Here is a 13,311-nt window from a genome sequence, read left to right on the forward strand (position 1 = left end):
TGATACCTAACCATAAAATAGTAGCATTTATGTCACTCGGTAAAAAAATTGCCTTGTGGAAAAAGAAAATAAAGAAAATATTTCATCCATCTCTGGCCGGGGTGGCTGTTGGGCACCAGGATGTTGGATCCAGGTGGATCCATGGAGCTCCTTCCTTCCTTCCTTCCTTCCTTCCTTCCTTCCTTCCTTCCTTCCTTCCTTCCTTCCTTCCTTCCTTCCTTCCTTCCTTCCTTCCTTCCTTCCTTCCTTCCTTCCTTCCTTCCTTCCTCCTTCCTTCCTTCCTTCCTTCCTTCCTTCCTTCCTTCCTTCCTTCCTTCCTTCCTTCCTTCCTTCCTTCCTTCCTTCCTTCCTTCCTTCCTTCCTTCCGTCCTTCCTTCCTTCCTTCCTTCCTTCCTTCCTTCCTTCCTTCCTTCCTTCCTTCCTTCCTTCCTTCCTTCCTTCCTTCCTTCCTTCCTTCCCCCCTGTGGCACCCAGGCATCCCCTGAGAGAGCCCTGATTACCACACAGCATTAATTGCAAATTAGGGTTAGTCAAGAGTCCACCTCACCAAACTGTGGGACTTCATGGCATTGCTGCTTTCAGCTCAAAAAGAAACTTTTTCCCCTGGTGTTTGCAGCTTCAGAGAGAAATAATGATGAGAAACCAGTAAAATATTAAATAAAAATAGAACTTTTGTCTTAATTTAGAAACTGATTTCAGTTCACTTTATTCCTGACTCAGTTTTAATTTGCCCTCCACTTATTCCGCTGTTATTTATTGTTTCTCCCTGACTCTTGGCCGCAGCCCTGCTGCCTGTCCCTTCAGAATTTTGCAATATGAGTAAATGCAGAAATGCAGCTTGAAATGGGTCTGCCTTGCTTGTGTAGCTGGCTGTGCTTTGTTGCAGCCCTTTTTTCTCTGTTATTTTCCTGCATGGAGTGTTTATGTACATCCTTGTAGATATTTTGGCCTAATTATGGTTTGGAGCCTCTCTCCTGACAGGGGTTTGGGCTGCCTTTGGCAACTTATTCTGCAATAACAGCTGCATTATTTTATTTTATTTTATTTTATTTTATTTTATTTTATTTTATTTTATTTTATTTTATTTTATTTTATATTTTATTTTATTTTATTTTATTTTATTTTGAAAAAAATGGGGTGCTGTTCACACTTTGTTCCCAAACCGTTACCTCACTAAGAGAACACAAGGTTAGGGACAAAGATGTTTCCCTGTCACTAAAATAAATCTCTGAATGATGTGTTTATTGATAATGAGGTTTAGTGTGGAGAACCTGGAGCCAGTTTTTGTCAAACCCTACAGGATCCATTTGGGATGGTGACCCAAGGAGCTGAGCCACAGGAAATGAATTTGGGGATTTGTTCCCAAAGCCAGGGGTGTTTTTGTGAAATCTGGGTGTTTTCCAAGCAGTTGTGGCACTCAGGACATTTCTGTGCCTCGTGTCCCACCATCCATGGGTGACCTCTGCCAAAATCCCTCAGGGGCTCCCCTGGAACCATTTTTTAGGAGATTTTCAGATTCTGTCCTGTATCATTTGCTGCCTTCTGCCTCTTCCCTTTTCACTTCCACAGGGTTATAGAAATAAGTTTATTGCCAGTTTCAGATGCCCCTTTGCAGCCACTGGATGCTCCTGTGTCTCACAGGGATGCTCCAGCTGGTTTCCATGTACCATTATTGTGTAAGGGCTGCCCACAAATATTCCCTTTTTCCTCTCTTTTAGCTAAACAGCCCTTTTTAACTGGTTCTTGTGAAGACTTCTTTTCTCACAGTGCCATGACACATTCCCTAAATATTCATACAGAATATTTTTTGCCCATAATTTAGAATTAACAGCATGGAATAATACAGACACTTGCTCTGTGCCACAAAACTCAAATACTTGTGAGTGCAGCAGAAAGTGCAGAGATTGACAATGAACCAAAGAACAGGAGAGATCTTTTAGGTGAGCTTAGAGTTTATATTTCCAGGTCAATCAGCATAAAACCAAGGGGGAAGTGGCAGTTAAAACCAAGGGCTGGAAAGATAATGTTCTCCAGCTGATTGCTGCAATAAAACAATTATTTGTAATTGATTGAAACAGTTCTTTAGCGATAGAAATTGGTTGAAAATTCTGCCAGCTCCATGGCTAAAGAGAGAGAAAGGAAAATATTTGATTTCAGCTCTCTGGCAGGAGGGATCCTGTCTGGAAGCAGAAATTACTTCTGCCAGATCTTCAATCCTGTCCTTCCCTCTTTGCAGCTCCATGGAGAAAGGAGAAAACCCCAAACTCCACGAACAGCTGCAGGTGTGGGGATTGCTGGAGAGCTGAGAGCACAGAGCTGGCTGCTGGATTGGAGCTGGGATAGAGGCACACATAATTTGGAGAAACAGTAATTAACCTCCAGCACAGCGCCAGGGCAGCTACCTGGGACCAGGAATTTTCTCCAACTCTTGCCTGAGCTCATTTGCCAAGCTTTGAGTCTTTAAATCCATAACTCCAATTAATTAAGAATCTCTAATTACCCAAAAATGGTGCTCTATATTTAGGGTTAAGGTGTGGTGAAATCCAGAGAAAACACAGGAGAAGCTGGGGGATGTTCAGAGCAGGAGATGCCACGAAAATGTGCGTTTTCAGAAGCCAAATGGTCACAGTGTCAGTGACCCCCAGGGCAGGTCCTAAACTGCCAGAAATCACTGTCCAGTGCTTGGACATGGATCCTTGTGTCCTAAAAAGCAGTGATCACCAAACTTGTCAGCAGAGATGCTGATAGCAGAGCCCCAAAGCTGAGTAACCCTTGGCATTCAAACAAACAACAAAAAAGTGTTAATTTCTAAACCAGAAGCACCTGGGATGAGGCTCTGGCTCTTTACAACCTTAACAAGAAACACCTGTGGGGACAGCGCTGGAGCCATCAGCGCGGGAGGCAAAAACCCGAGCACACCTGAAGGTCTTTTATTGCTTATTAAGTGCAAAATCGCTTTTAACCGGCCTGTGAGCAGCCGATGTGACTCAGACAAAGCTGTAACGTGGACAGAGGCATCACTTGGAGCTAAAGTTTGGCCTTTCTGCAGAGGATCCTGTTTTCCAGCCCTCACAAGAGTTCCTAGAAACTCAGACTTCAGCTTTTTGGGGATCTGAGTGGGGATTTGGGGCCGGTTGGCTCCAGCACAGCAGCAGAAATAAACCTGAAATTCTTTTTTCTGGGTGCTGCCCCTCGCTGAGGATTTTCCAGCCAAGGTAAGCTGCGATGGCAGAGTGGAGCCAGGGCACATCTGCATGTGTATGAGGTCGTTGAGAGGAGGGTTAAACCCTATGCATGTTTGTGTGAGAGTGCGGGCTGTGCCCTCAATACCGCCCCAATAACGGGGAGCCTTTGTGCTGCTGCCCAACAAACGCCTGTACTTAGTGGCTTTGTCTGCTCCGAGATAAGGGCTGATAAGATGCCCTTGTGAGGCGCTCCTGTTGATTTTCCCGCAGAGAGCAGAAATGCGCTCCACAAATGTCGCCAGAAATGCGCTCCACAAAAAATGCTGGGTTGGGGGGAGGATTCAGAGTGATTTTTTTTTGTTGAAGTTTGTAGTAAAAATTGTTTCTGGTGGTTTTCTTCACGACTTATGTGATTATGGTGTTAAAAAAACCCCAAGAGCGTAGCTAAAATTAATCCTTTTTTTTTGGTATTTGCTGGCAAGGTAGGGCAGTGATTGGCGTCAGAGACGTAAGGATGAGAACGAGTATTTGGGTGAGAACTCAAAAGGTGTTAAAACCGATTACGGCTTTTCTTTTGTATTCATTTTCCTCAGATGAGTCACGATGAATAAAATAACCAGCTTTTATCGGTCAGGATGAGGGAAATGCTCTTCTTTTCTGGAAAACCTCGAGGGTTCCACCTTGGCAGCGCTGGGTGCGGGATGCGGGGATGCTCGGAGCGCGGGGTCCCGGCTGTGTCCCCCGGGCTGTCCCTGGGTCCCGGCTGTCCCCGGTACCGCCGGTTCTGTCCCGGTTCGGGTCCCCGGGCTGTCCCGGCCGCTCCCAGCGCTGCAGGCCCCGGCAGGCCGGGGCTGGGCCGTGGCAGCCGATCACAGCCGGGCCAGGGGTGATGCAGCCCCGGGCCAGCATCTTACATAAACCCATAAACCCCGCACGTTTGCGTAAGATGAAAACTGAGGAAACATCTTTGTTTTCCTCTTCTTTTTTTTCCGTTTTTTTCTCTTATTTTTTCTTTTTTCCCTTTTTTTCCTTTTCCCTTCCTTTTCCCCTTTTTTTATTTCCTTTTCCCCTTTTTTTATTTCCTTTTCCCCTTTTTTTTATTTCCTTTTCCCCTTTTTTTTATTTCCTTTTCCCCTTTTTTTTATTTCCTTTTCCTCCTTTTTTTTATTTCCTTTTCCCCCTTTTTTTTGTTATTTCCTTTTCCCCTTTTTTTTGTTATTTCCTTTTCCCCCTTTTTTTTGTTATTTCCTTTTCCCCCTTTTTTTTGTTATTTCCTTTTCCCCCTTTTTTTTGTTATTTCCTTTTCCCCCTTTTTTTTTTATTTCCTTTTCCCCCTTTTTTTTTTTGTTATTTCCTTTCCCCCCTTTTTTTTTATTTCCTTTCCCCCTTTTTTTTATTTCCTTTCCCCCTTTTTTTTATTTCCTTTTCCCCTTTTTTTTATTTCCTTTTCCTGGTTCCTTTTTTTATTTCCTTTTCCTTGTTTCTTTTTTTATTTCCTTTTCCTGGTTTTTTTTTTTATTTCCTTTTCCTGGTTCCTTTTTTTATTTCCTTTTCCTGGTGTTTTTTTTTATTTCCTTTTCCTGGTGTTTTTTTTATTTCCTTTTCCTGGTTCCTTTTTTAATTTCCTTTTCCTGGTTCCTTTTTTTATTTCCTTTTCCTGGTTTCTTTTTTTATTTCCTTTTCCTGGTTTCTTTTTTTATTTCCTTTTCCTGGTTCCTTTTTTTAGTTCCTTTTCCTGGTTCCTTTTTTTTAGTTCCTTTTCCTGGTTCCTTTTTTTTAGTTCCTTTTCCTGGTTCCTTTTTTTTAGTTCCTTTTCCTGGTTCCTTTTTTTTTAGTTCCTTTTCCTGGTTCCTTTTTTTAGTTCCTTTTCCTGGTTCCTTTTTTTTAGTTCCTTTTCCTGTTCCTTTTTTTTAGTTCCTTTTCCTGGTTCCTTTTTTTTAGTTCCTTTTCCTGGTTCCTTTTTTTTAGTTCCTTTTCCTGGTTCCTTTTTTTTAGTTCCTTTTCCTGTTCCTTTTTTTTAGTTCCTTTTCCTGTTTTTTTTTTAGTTCCTTTTCCTTTTTTTTTTTAGTTCCTTTTCCTGGTTCCTTTTTTTATTCCTTTTCCTGGTTCCTTTTTTTTAGTTCCTTTTCCTGGTTCCTTTTTTTTAGTTCCTTTTCCTGGTTCCTTTTTTTTAGTTCCTTTTCCCTGTTCCTTTTTTTTAGTTCCTTTTCCTGGTTCCTTTTTTTTAGTTCCTTTTCCTGGTTCCTTTTTTTTAGTTCCTTTTCCTGGTTCCTTTTTTTTAGTTCCTTTTCCTGGTTCCTTTTTTTTAGTTCCTTTTCCTGGTTCCTTTTTTTTAGTTCTTTTCCTGGTTCCTTTTTTTTAGTTCCTTTTCCTGGTTCCTTTTTTTTAGTTCCTTTTCCTGGTTCCTTTTTTTTAGTTCCTTTTCCTGGTTCCTTTTTTTTAGTTCCTTTTCCTGGTTCCTTTTTTTTAGTTCCTTTTCCTGGTTCCTTTTTTTTAGTTCCTTTTCCTGGTTCCTTTTTTTTATTTCCTTTTCCTGGTGTTTTTTTTTTTCCTTTTCAGTTTTCCCTTTCCTTTTTGTTTTCCTGAAAAAAAGTAGATGTGAAAAAGCTTTGAAAAAGGCTATCAGAAACTTGTAGTTTCTGTGTCAGCAATTGGTCAGAGAGGATTTCAAGGGTCACTGATTTGGAAATCTGTCCCAGCGCACTTGGCGATAACAATTACTCGCAGTAGGGCCATGAGCAGAAAGGAAAGGTTGTGCTGGTGATGGGGAGCTCGTCCCTTTTGAAGGAGATGTTTCTCTAGACCTGTTGGACAAATCCCTCCTTCCACAGCAGGGCTGTGGCAGGGAGAGCCAAAGCTTGTGCAGTCTCCAACCCAGGGCATTTTTAATTACTGGGGGTGACTCAGATTCTGCTGCAGAGGTCAATCCCTGGCCTGGCATCCCCACAAATGCACCTGGAGCTCAGACAGGGCAGGGCTGGGAGCAGTGGATTCCAGGGAACTGTAAAACTTGGATGTTGTCTCTGTTGTGATGCATTGGGAAGTGCTGGCTGGTGTTTGTGAAATATCCAGGGTCTATCTATGGCCATGGAGGTCATGAGCTACAGCTGCTGCGTTAAAAATTAATAACATTTCCATTAAAAAGTTAGATCAGGCCCCTGGTTTTTACTGCAGCAAGTCACAGTGTAATACCTAAACACTTTGCATGACTAGAAAGGCAAATAGCTCCATGCATGGGACTGTGAGGGGTGTGAAATCTGCCCTTGTCAGCATGGCCTTAAAAAGCAGTTGTACAAGGAACTGGGCTTGTCTAGTGAAAAATTTTACATTTTAAAATTTTTGTTACATTTCTTCCTCCTCATCCCTCCCCTTTTATATCTCTTATGATTTCTCTGGTTGGAGAGGGGGCAACCTCCTGCTTTGTATCAGGGTGTGAACTTAAAAGCAGGATAAAGAGAAATAAACCTGTTGAAATAGAGGACTGCAAGTCTGTGCTAATAGGCTTCATTTAACTGCAGCATTTTGTATCTCTGGATGTTTTTGAGCGTCTTTCCTCCAATTCTTCCTTTGGGTTTACATCCCTGCCCTTCCAAAGGTGTCCCTGCCCAGATCCACGGTGAGGTTATTCTGCATTCATGAGGATGACACAAGGAAAGCTGACTCTCCCTGTGGTTCCTGTGTGCCCTTCCCTGAACTCTGACCATGGCCTGGCTCTGGGAGTGTTCGGGGATGTCATCACTCCTGCCAAGTGCTCCTTCCATCCCTCTGTCCCTCTCCAGGCCGCTCTCAATCACATTTGGATGGGGTTTTTTTGTTTCTTTTTCACAGCCAGGCTGTGATTGGTAGTGCCAAGGGACAGGATGGGAAGCAATGGGCAGAAACTGATACTGTGAGGGTGAGCTGGGCACTGAACAGGCTGCCCTGGGGGCTGTGGGCTCTCATTCCCTGGGGACATTCACAACCCAATATTCACAATTCACCTGAGGAAGGGGCTCAAGGGGACCCTGCCAGGGCAGAGGCTGGGCTGGCTGACCTGCAGTGACCCCTCTGACCTGCCCCACTCTGGGAGAGGTGGAAATGGTGATTACAGGATGCACTGCACCCGGGATGTTGTGGAACAGCCTCCCTTGGGACTTTAATGAGCTTCATTACAATAATGAGTCCAGCAAACCTGTCTGTGCTACTGCTGGGTGTGAGAGCTGATTCCTGGAGCTGGTGACTTGATGTCTGGCTGCTGGAAGTCTCTTTGTGCCCTGTACTTATTTCTGAGGTTTGAAACTCCATCATATGCAGGCAACTTTGGGGCTGTGGCCCAACTGCTTTGTCGGCAGCAAAAGTTGTTGTTCCCAGCTTACCCAAATGAGCAGGGAAGGGAAGAAGGTTCTTGTGTCTGAGGGAGAAACATGACATTGACACAGCCTGAACTGGGCGAATAATGCAAGAACTAAACTTTTCCTGTCTAATTTTTGGATTTTTTAATCACTTGTGAGAGCGTTGCCTCTGGGATGTGTGAGCTGACCTTTACAGCACAAGGGAAAGGTGTCAAAGAACACCACCTCAAAACCAGGTACCTAAAAACCCCCGGGGCCCAGACTCTTCCTCCCAGCAGGGTTAAACCCAGAGCCACCAGGCAGGTGGGAAATGGCATCCCTGGGGAGGGAAGAGGCTGAGGGAATGCACAGGGAGCATTTCTGGTGAGTCACTGCTGGCCCAAAGCCCTGCCCAGCCACGGCTGCCTTGAACCTTTGTGTGATGCAGAGATTCTTCTCCTGTTCCTTCTGGCAGTGCTGAGTGGCTGTGACAGGGCTGTTGCTGCTGTGCTGTTAGCCCGGCCTCCCTGGAGATGCAGGCTGGATGTGGGGTGAGATGCACACTCACATCCGCCCAGCCCTGCTCTGTTTGTGGTTCTGATCCTGCCAGAGCACCACAGCCCCTGTGGGAGGGATGGCAGCTCCCTCTCCATCCCATCCCAGTGCTGGACCACATCACCTCCTTATCCAAGAGGGCCACTGGTCTGGCTGCACCTCTGATTTTTTTTCCATGCAGTCATGCATTTCTGCTGCATGCTTCAGCTTCCTGCCCCATCAATGCAGCCCTTTGTCACAGACATCTTTTTATGAAAAATCCTTTCCTTAGGATTTTTCCTCCCGGGAAGCTGAGAGGCCTCAGGAACAAAATGTGAACATTGATTATCTGCTGCTGTGGAATGCAACAGGTGCATCTGTGAGATCTGATGAGCTCATGTGGTTGTTTCTAATTAATGGCCAATCACAGTCAGCTGGCTCGGACAGAGAGCCAAGCCACAAACCTTTGCTTTCATTCTTTCCTATTCTATTCTTAGCCAGCCTTCTGAGGAAACCTTTTCTTCTATTCTTTTAGCATAGCTTTAATGTAATATATAAAAAAGGGTTTCATCAGAAGGTTAGCTAAGAATAGAAAAAGAATGATAACAAAGACTTGTGACTGACTGAGACAGTCCAGACAGCTGGGCTGTGATTGGCCATTAATTAGAAACAACCACATGAGACCAATCCCAGATGCACCTGTTGCGTTCCACAACAGCAGATAATCAATGTTCACATTTTGTTCCTGAGGCTTCTCAGCTTCTCGGGAGGAAAAATCCTAAGGAAAGGATTTTTCAGAAAATGTGTCAGTGACAGAAGTGGCTGTGGGTGCCACCTGGGAGCTCTCCTGGGAGCAATGGTGCAGTTTCCCATGTGCCACGACAGGGAGCTCATTAAGGCCAGCCCCTGGCACAGATTGCTCCTCATGGGATTATTTCCACACATTCCCCACCCAAACAGCCTCTCCTTCTGCATGAGCTCCTCTGCAGCCCAGTCCCTGGGAGCAGGGAGTGACTTTTGGTGGGTTTTGACCATAATTTCCCCTCCAGTTTGAGAGATTCATTGGTCCAGCCTTCCTCTCCTGTATTTCCTGCCTGGGTGAGTGTCCATGCCCACATGTAGGTCTGTCAGCAATGGACAGTGGACCTTACCATGCAAAAAGGTGTGAGAGCACAAAGTGCTGCCCAGGAGATCTGGGACAAGGGTGAGGAGCAGCCCTGCCATCCCTGTGGGATGCTCAAAGCACTGCAGGGATCTCCTGCAGCCACTCCAGGGCTTGGGCTGGAGCAGAGGAGAAGTGTTGGGGGTGTGCAAGGTGGTGTTTTAATTTGGTCTTTGTTTCTCACCATCCAAACTTATTTATGTTGACAGTGCATTAAATTAGGTTTCTCCTAATCAAGTCTGTTTTGCTCATGGAGCAGCTGTTTGGGGACCTCTGTGGTTTTTATGTGGAACCATCATTTTTTAAATTTTCTTTTCTCTCCTGAGGAAGGGTGGGAGTGTGGGTGGCTGCAGGTCAGCCCACCACACTTGTGCAGCTCTGTCTTCACCCAATGCTTGAACTGTATCCTTGATTTTTATCACAAAAATCCTTCTCTGCTGTTTAACCTGGTGCCCACAGGTCTGTAATTGAGCAGGAACCCTCAGATAAATCCCTTAGTCAGTGTGTGGGGAGCACCACAGCTGGAATGGGCCAGGCCTCAGGGGCTGCATTCCCTGGGCTGTGTCATCTCCTGCAGTCTGACCAGATTTCCCTCAAAATTGTGAGCAACACACTCAGAATTTTCAGCCATAGCTAAAATTCTGTGGCTAAAAGTTTTAACCAGGGCTGTGTGTGTGTGCTTATGGTGGCTCCAGATGCAGCTGCAGGCAACTCTGTGTGCAAGGAATGCACCAGGCAAGCTGCACTCCCAGCTCTGCATGCACAGCTCCAAACACTTGGGTTCATTCTTAAGGTGTGCATAAAACCCCTTCCCCTTCACTTGCTTTTACTGTATCTGACAAAGCTGCCTGACTCAAGCATTTCAGAAACCGAATGCTTAAGATTTCACAGTGGATTTTTTGGCTTCAAAGTGATTTTTGTTGTGTCCCCAGAGCCCGGTTAAATCCTTAGTTATAATGACTGCACACTGAAGGGTGCTGTTACATAGAAATGCTGTCCCATAATGGCTTCGTTGCTGTGGAAAATCCGATGTTATTTGGTCATTCCCTACGAGTTCCCTAAGCCATCAAGACATTTGCCTCAAGGCTACAAACACAAAGCTACAGGCAAAACCCTCTGGACATAATGAGTGGGCATTTATGCAGAACTAAAAACTGGAACAGCTGAGCAGTGGATCTATGAATAGCAAGCATGCCTGGAAGCACAAAAGACATCATTCTGCAATAAAGGGGTTTAAAATGGTTCTGACATCTTGGATGTCAAGATCATGCTACGTTGGTGTAACTTTTTTTTCCCCCTCTGTTTGTTTGTTTGAGCCGTGCTCCTTGAGGAAGGTGTGAGTAATTAAAGGGTGTGAGGGAAACCCTGTAGCTGGGGAAGAACAAAAATTGGGCAATGGGCACTTTTGGCAAGATCCATCATTTTGATCGTGTTTGTTGGGAGCAAGCTCATTGCTCCTGTGCTGTATTCCCAGTTCCACCCTTCAGGATTTCTTAGGGGGCTCCTCTTGTATCTGCAGCTCTAATAGGCTCAAATCTGATGTTAGCTGAGAAGTGTCTTGTGATGGGAGCACAGAGATTGGACTAACCATCAACTGCAGGGTCAGGGAGTCAGGCAATGCAAAGAAGGGCATAAAATTCAGAGTGATTTGGATCAACGGGGAGCTGGAGGAGTTCCTGCTGAGAAATGGACCCCAGAGAGGTCTCAGGCCTTGGCAAATCATCCACGGGCACTTCCAAAGGATGGCAGGAAAGAGATGGGAAGGGATGGGTGGCTCTTACACCAGGAGCACAATGAAAACCCAGAGCAGAAACTGGAGCTGAAATACAGAAACAGCCTTGAGGAAAAGCAGGAGGGGAAAGGGGATGTAAGAATACACAAGATGATAAATCATTATCTCTGTGTTTGCATCCACATGTATCTCATCAGTTTTTGAGATGCTGTTGACTTCCAAGTTGGTGTGGAGTTTTAGTGGGGGTTTTTTGTTTTTTGTTGGTTTTTTTTTTTTTTTTCTGTATTTACCTTGTGCCAAGGTGCTGTGGAACTGGGAAGGGATGTGCCTGCCCTTTGTGACTGGGAAAGCAAATTCAAACATGTTTGGGGATCCTTGCAAAGTAGTTTAGGGCTCTCAGAACCATCCATTGCAGAGATGAGCAGTACTCTGGAGTTCCTACAGGAAAATGTGGTGCAGGGATGAGGTGCTGCCTCTGAGGAGTGATGGATGTCTCCACTGTTTGCAGCACAAACACCTGAGCTGGTGTGACTGCGGCACAATAACCCAGCCCTCACCTCGGGAAGCAAATTTCCCTTCCACCAGCACAGCAAGGGCAGAGATCAGTGCTAGAGAGCCCAGAAAGTTGGCAGAAAACTGGAGCAGCCCAAAATCCAGCTGTGCACTCATTTCCTCATGTCCAAAAGCCTTGCACAGCCACAAGCAAATTGTTTCTCCCCTTGGCATGTACCTTTGTTATCACTGCAAACCAGCTACTGTGTCTATTTTGCATGTCACCCTGAAGAGAGCCTAAACTGCACGATGTCAGATATGGAAGGGTGATACTTGACTTGCTTAGGAAGGCAAAGGGATTAATTTAATTATCCCTCCATCTTCTTCCTTGCAGCTGATGGCTTTTCCTGCCAGGAGAGAGACTCCTGAGGCCCTGCTGGGAGAATGACAGCTCTGGTAAGTGATGGCTCTGTACTTTTGAGGAGTTAATTGATGGAGCAGCGTGGAAGAGCTGGGATTGAGCTGTTCCCTTCACAAAATGCCAAGATAAACCCAGGGATTGCTGCTTGGTCAGAGTGATGTTGGCTGTGGTTTTCTGAAGGCAAGGCTGTGCTGGAATCCTGTCCCTGCTGTGTGTTGCAGGGAGTGAATGGTCCTGCAACACCAAACTGGTCCTGCAGCCAGATTTGGTTCTGCTGTGTTTGTGCCAATTGTATTTCAGGCAAAGACTGTAATTTTTTCTCTGTAAAGCATCTTCTACTGTTGCATATTTTAGTAGCATCTCTGTCTGTGACTGGCAGAGAAGAGGTGATTTGACAAAGAGGAGTTTTGACTGAAACCTGCTTCAGTTATTTGGATGTTTGACTGGAGATGTGTATTTTTGGCTGTTAAACAAAATATCCATTTATAAAACGAAAACAGGGCATTAAGATACCTGTGGTTTTGTATGGTAGCAAGTGAAGGGTAAAAAGGATGTGTGGTGGCAGCAAAACTAGAAAGATTGAGGGCTGTGCATGCCCAGAGGTGGTGGTTGTTCTTCAAAAAGGGTGAAGTTCTTCTTTACCAGGGCTCTCCTGGCACAGAGAACAGACACAGATAAGTTTGTTCTCATCTCCTGCTGTGGGTGTGTGCTGTCCATCACTAGAGACCCCTCAGGACCTGCAGGAAATACAAAAGAGGAGCAAATCCCCCAGGTTTGTGCACTGGGAGTCCATAACCTGGTCTCTGACCCCACACCTACTCCTGACTCTGATTTTCCCCCCTTTATGCCCAAATTGCCCTGGAAGCTGCAGCCTGCACTGCTCAGGAGGATTGGGAGCTCCTCCTTTGTCATGCAAGGAAACCCTTCCAAGCAGTCCAGGAATTCTGCTCACAGAACATTCCCTTATCAACCCTTCCTGCACAAACTGCATAATCCCCACCAGCCTGAGCAGCACTGCAAGCTTATTTGCTTTGTGATTTGTGGTCGGATCATTGCATTTCAGCCCTTACCAATGAAAGGAAATTACTAACAAGACACTGGTATTTACATTAATTGTGGCTTTGGGGAGATAGTCCAAAGAAAATTATGCTAAAGCCAGTTATTATGTGTCTCCCTAACAATTAGAATGAAACCCAAAGTTTATAAAACAAAAGTTGATCTCAAACAGATTTTAGCTGCTACTTGGTATTTTCCCTAGAAAGGGCTGAGGGGGAAAAAGGGAACTTTATATTTTTTCTTACTCCTTTCTTTCATCCAGCTTTAAAAAACAGTGTAATGAACATGACTGGAGAGGCAGCATGTGTACAACTGCAAGAGAAACTCCTCATTTGCAGTGAGCAGGACATCAGTTTCCCAAGAGGTCTGATGGAGTGGGTCACACATGCCACACTCTAAATGTCAGGGTTTCCTTGGCT

General features: G+C 45.0%; 1 long non-coding RNA gene across 1 annotated transcript; it reads left to right on the forward strand.

The window, feature by feature from the left end:
- The first annotated feature begins 2,998 nt into the window (after positions 1–2,998).
- Positions 2,999–12,893, forward strand: LOC135456363 (uncharacterized). Its single transcript, XR_010442523.1, has 3 exons — positions 2,999–3,215; positions 11,810–11,871; positions 12,482–12,893. It is a non-coding gene; the product is annotated as an uncharacterized LOC135456363 (long non-coding RNA).
- Positions 12,894–13,311: the final 418 nt, after the last annotated feature.

Source organism: Zonotrichia leucophrys, chromosome 20, assembly GCF_028769735.1.
Source record: "Zonotrichia leucophrys gambelii isolate GWCS_2022_RI chromosome 20, RI_Zleu_2.0, whole genome shotgun sequence".
NCBI classification, from domain to species: domain Eukaryota; kingdom Metazoa; phylum Chordata; class Aves; order Passeriformes; family Passerellidae; genus Zonotrichia; species Zonotrichia leucophrys.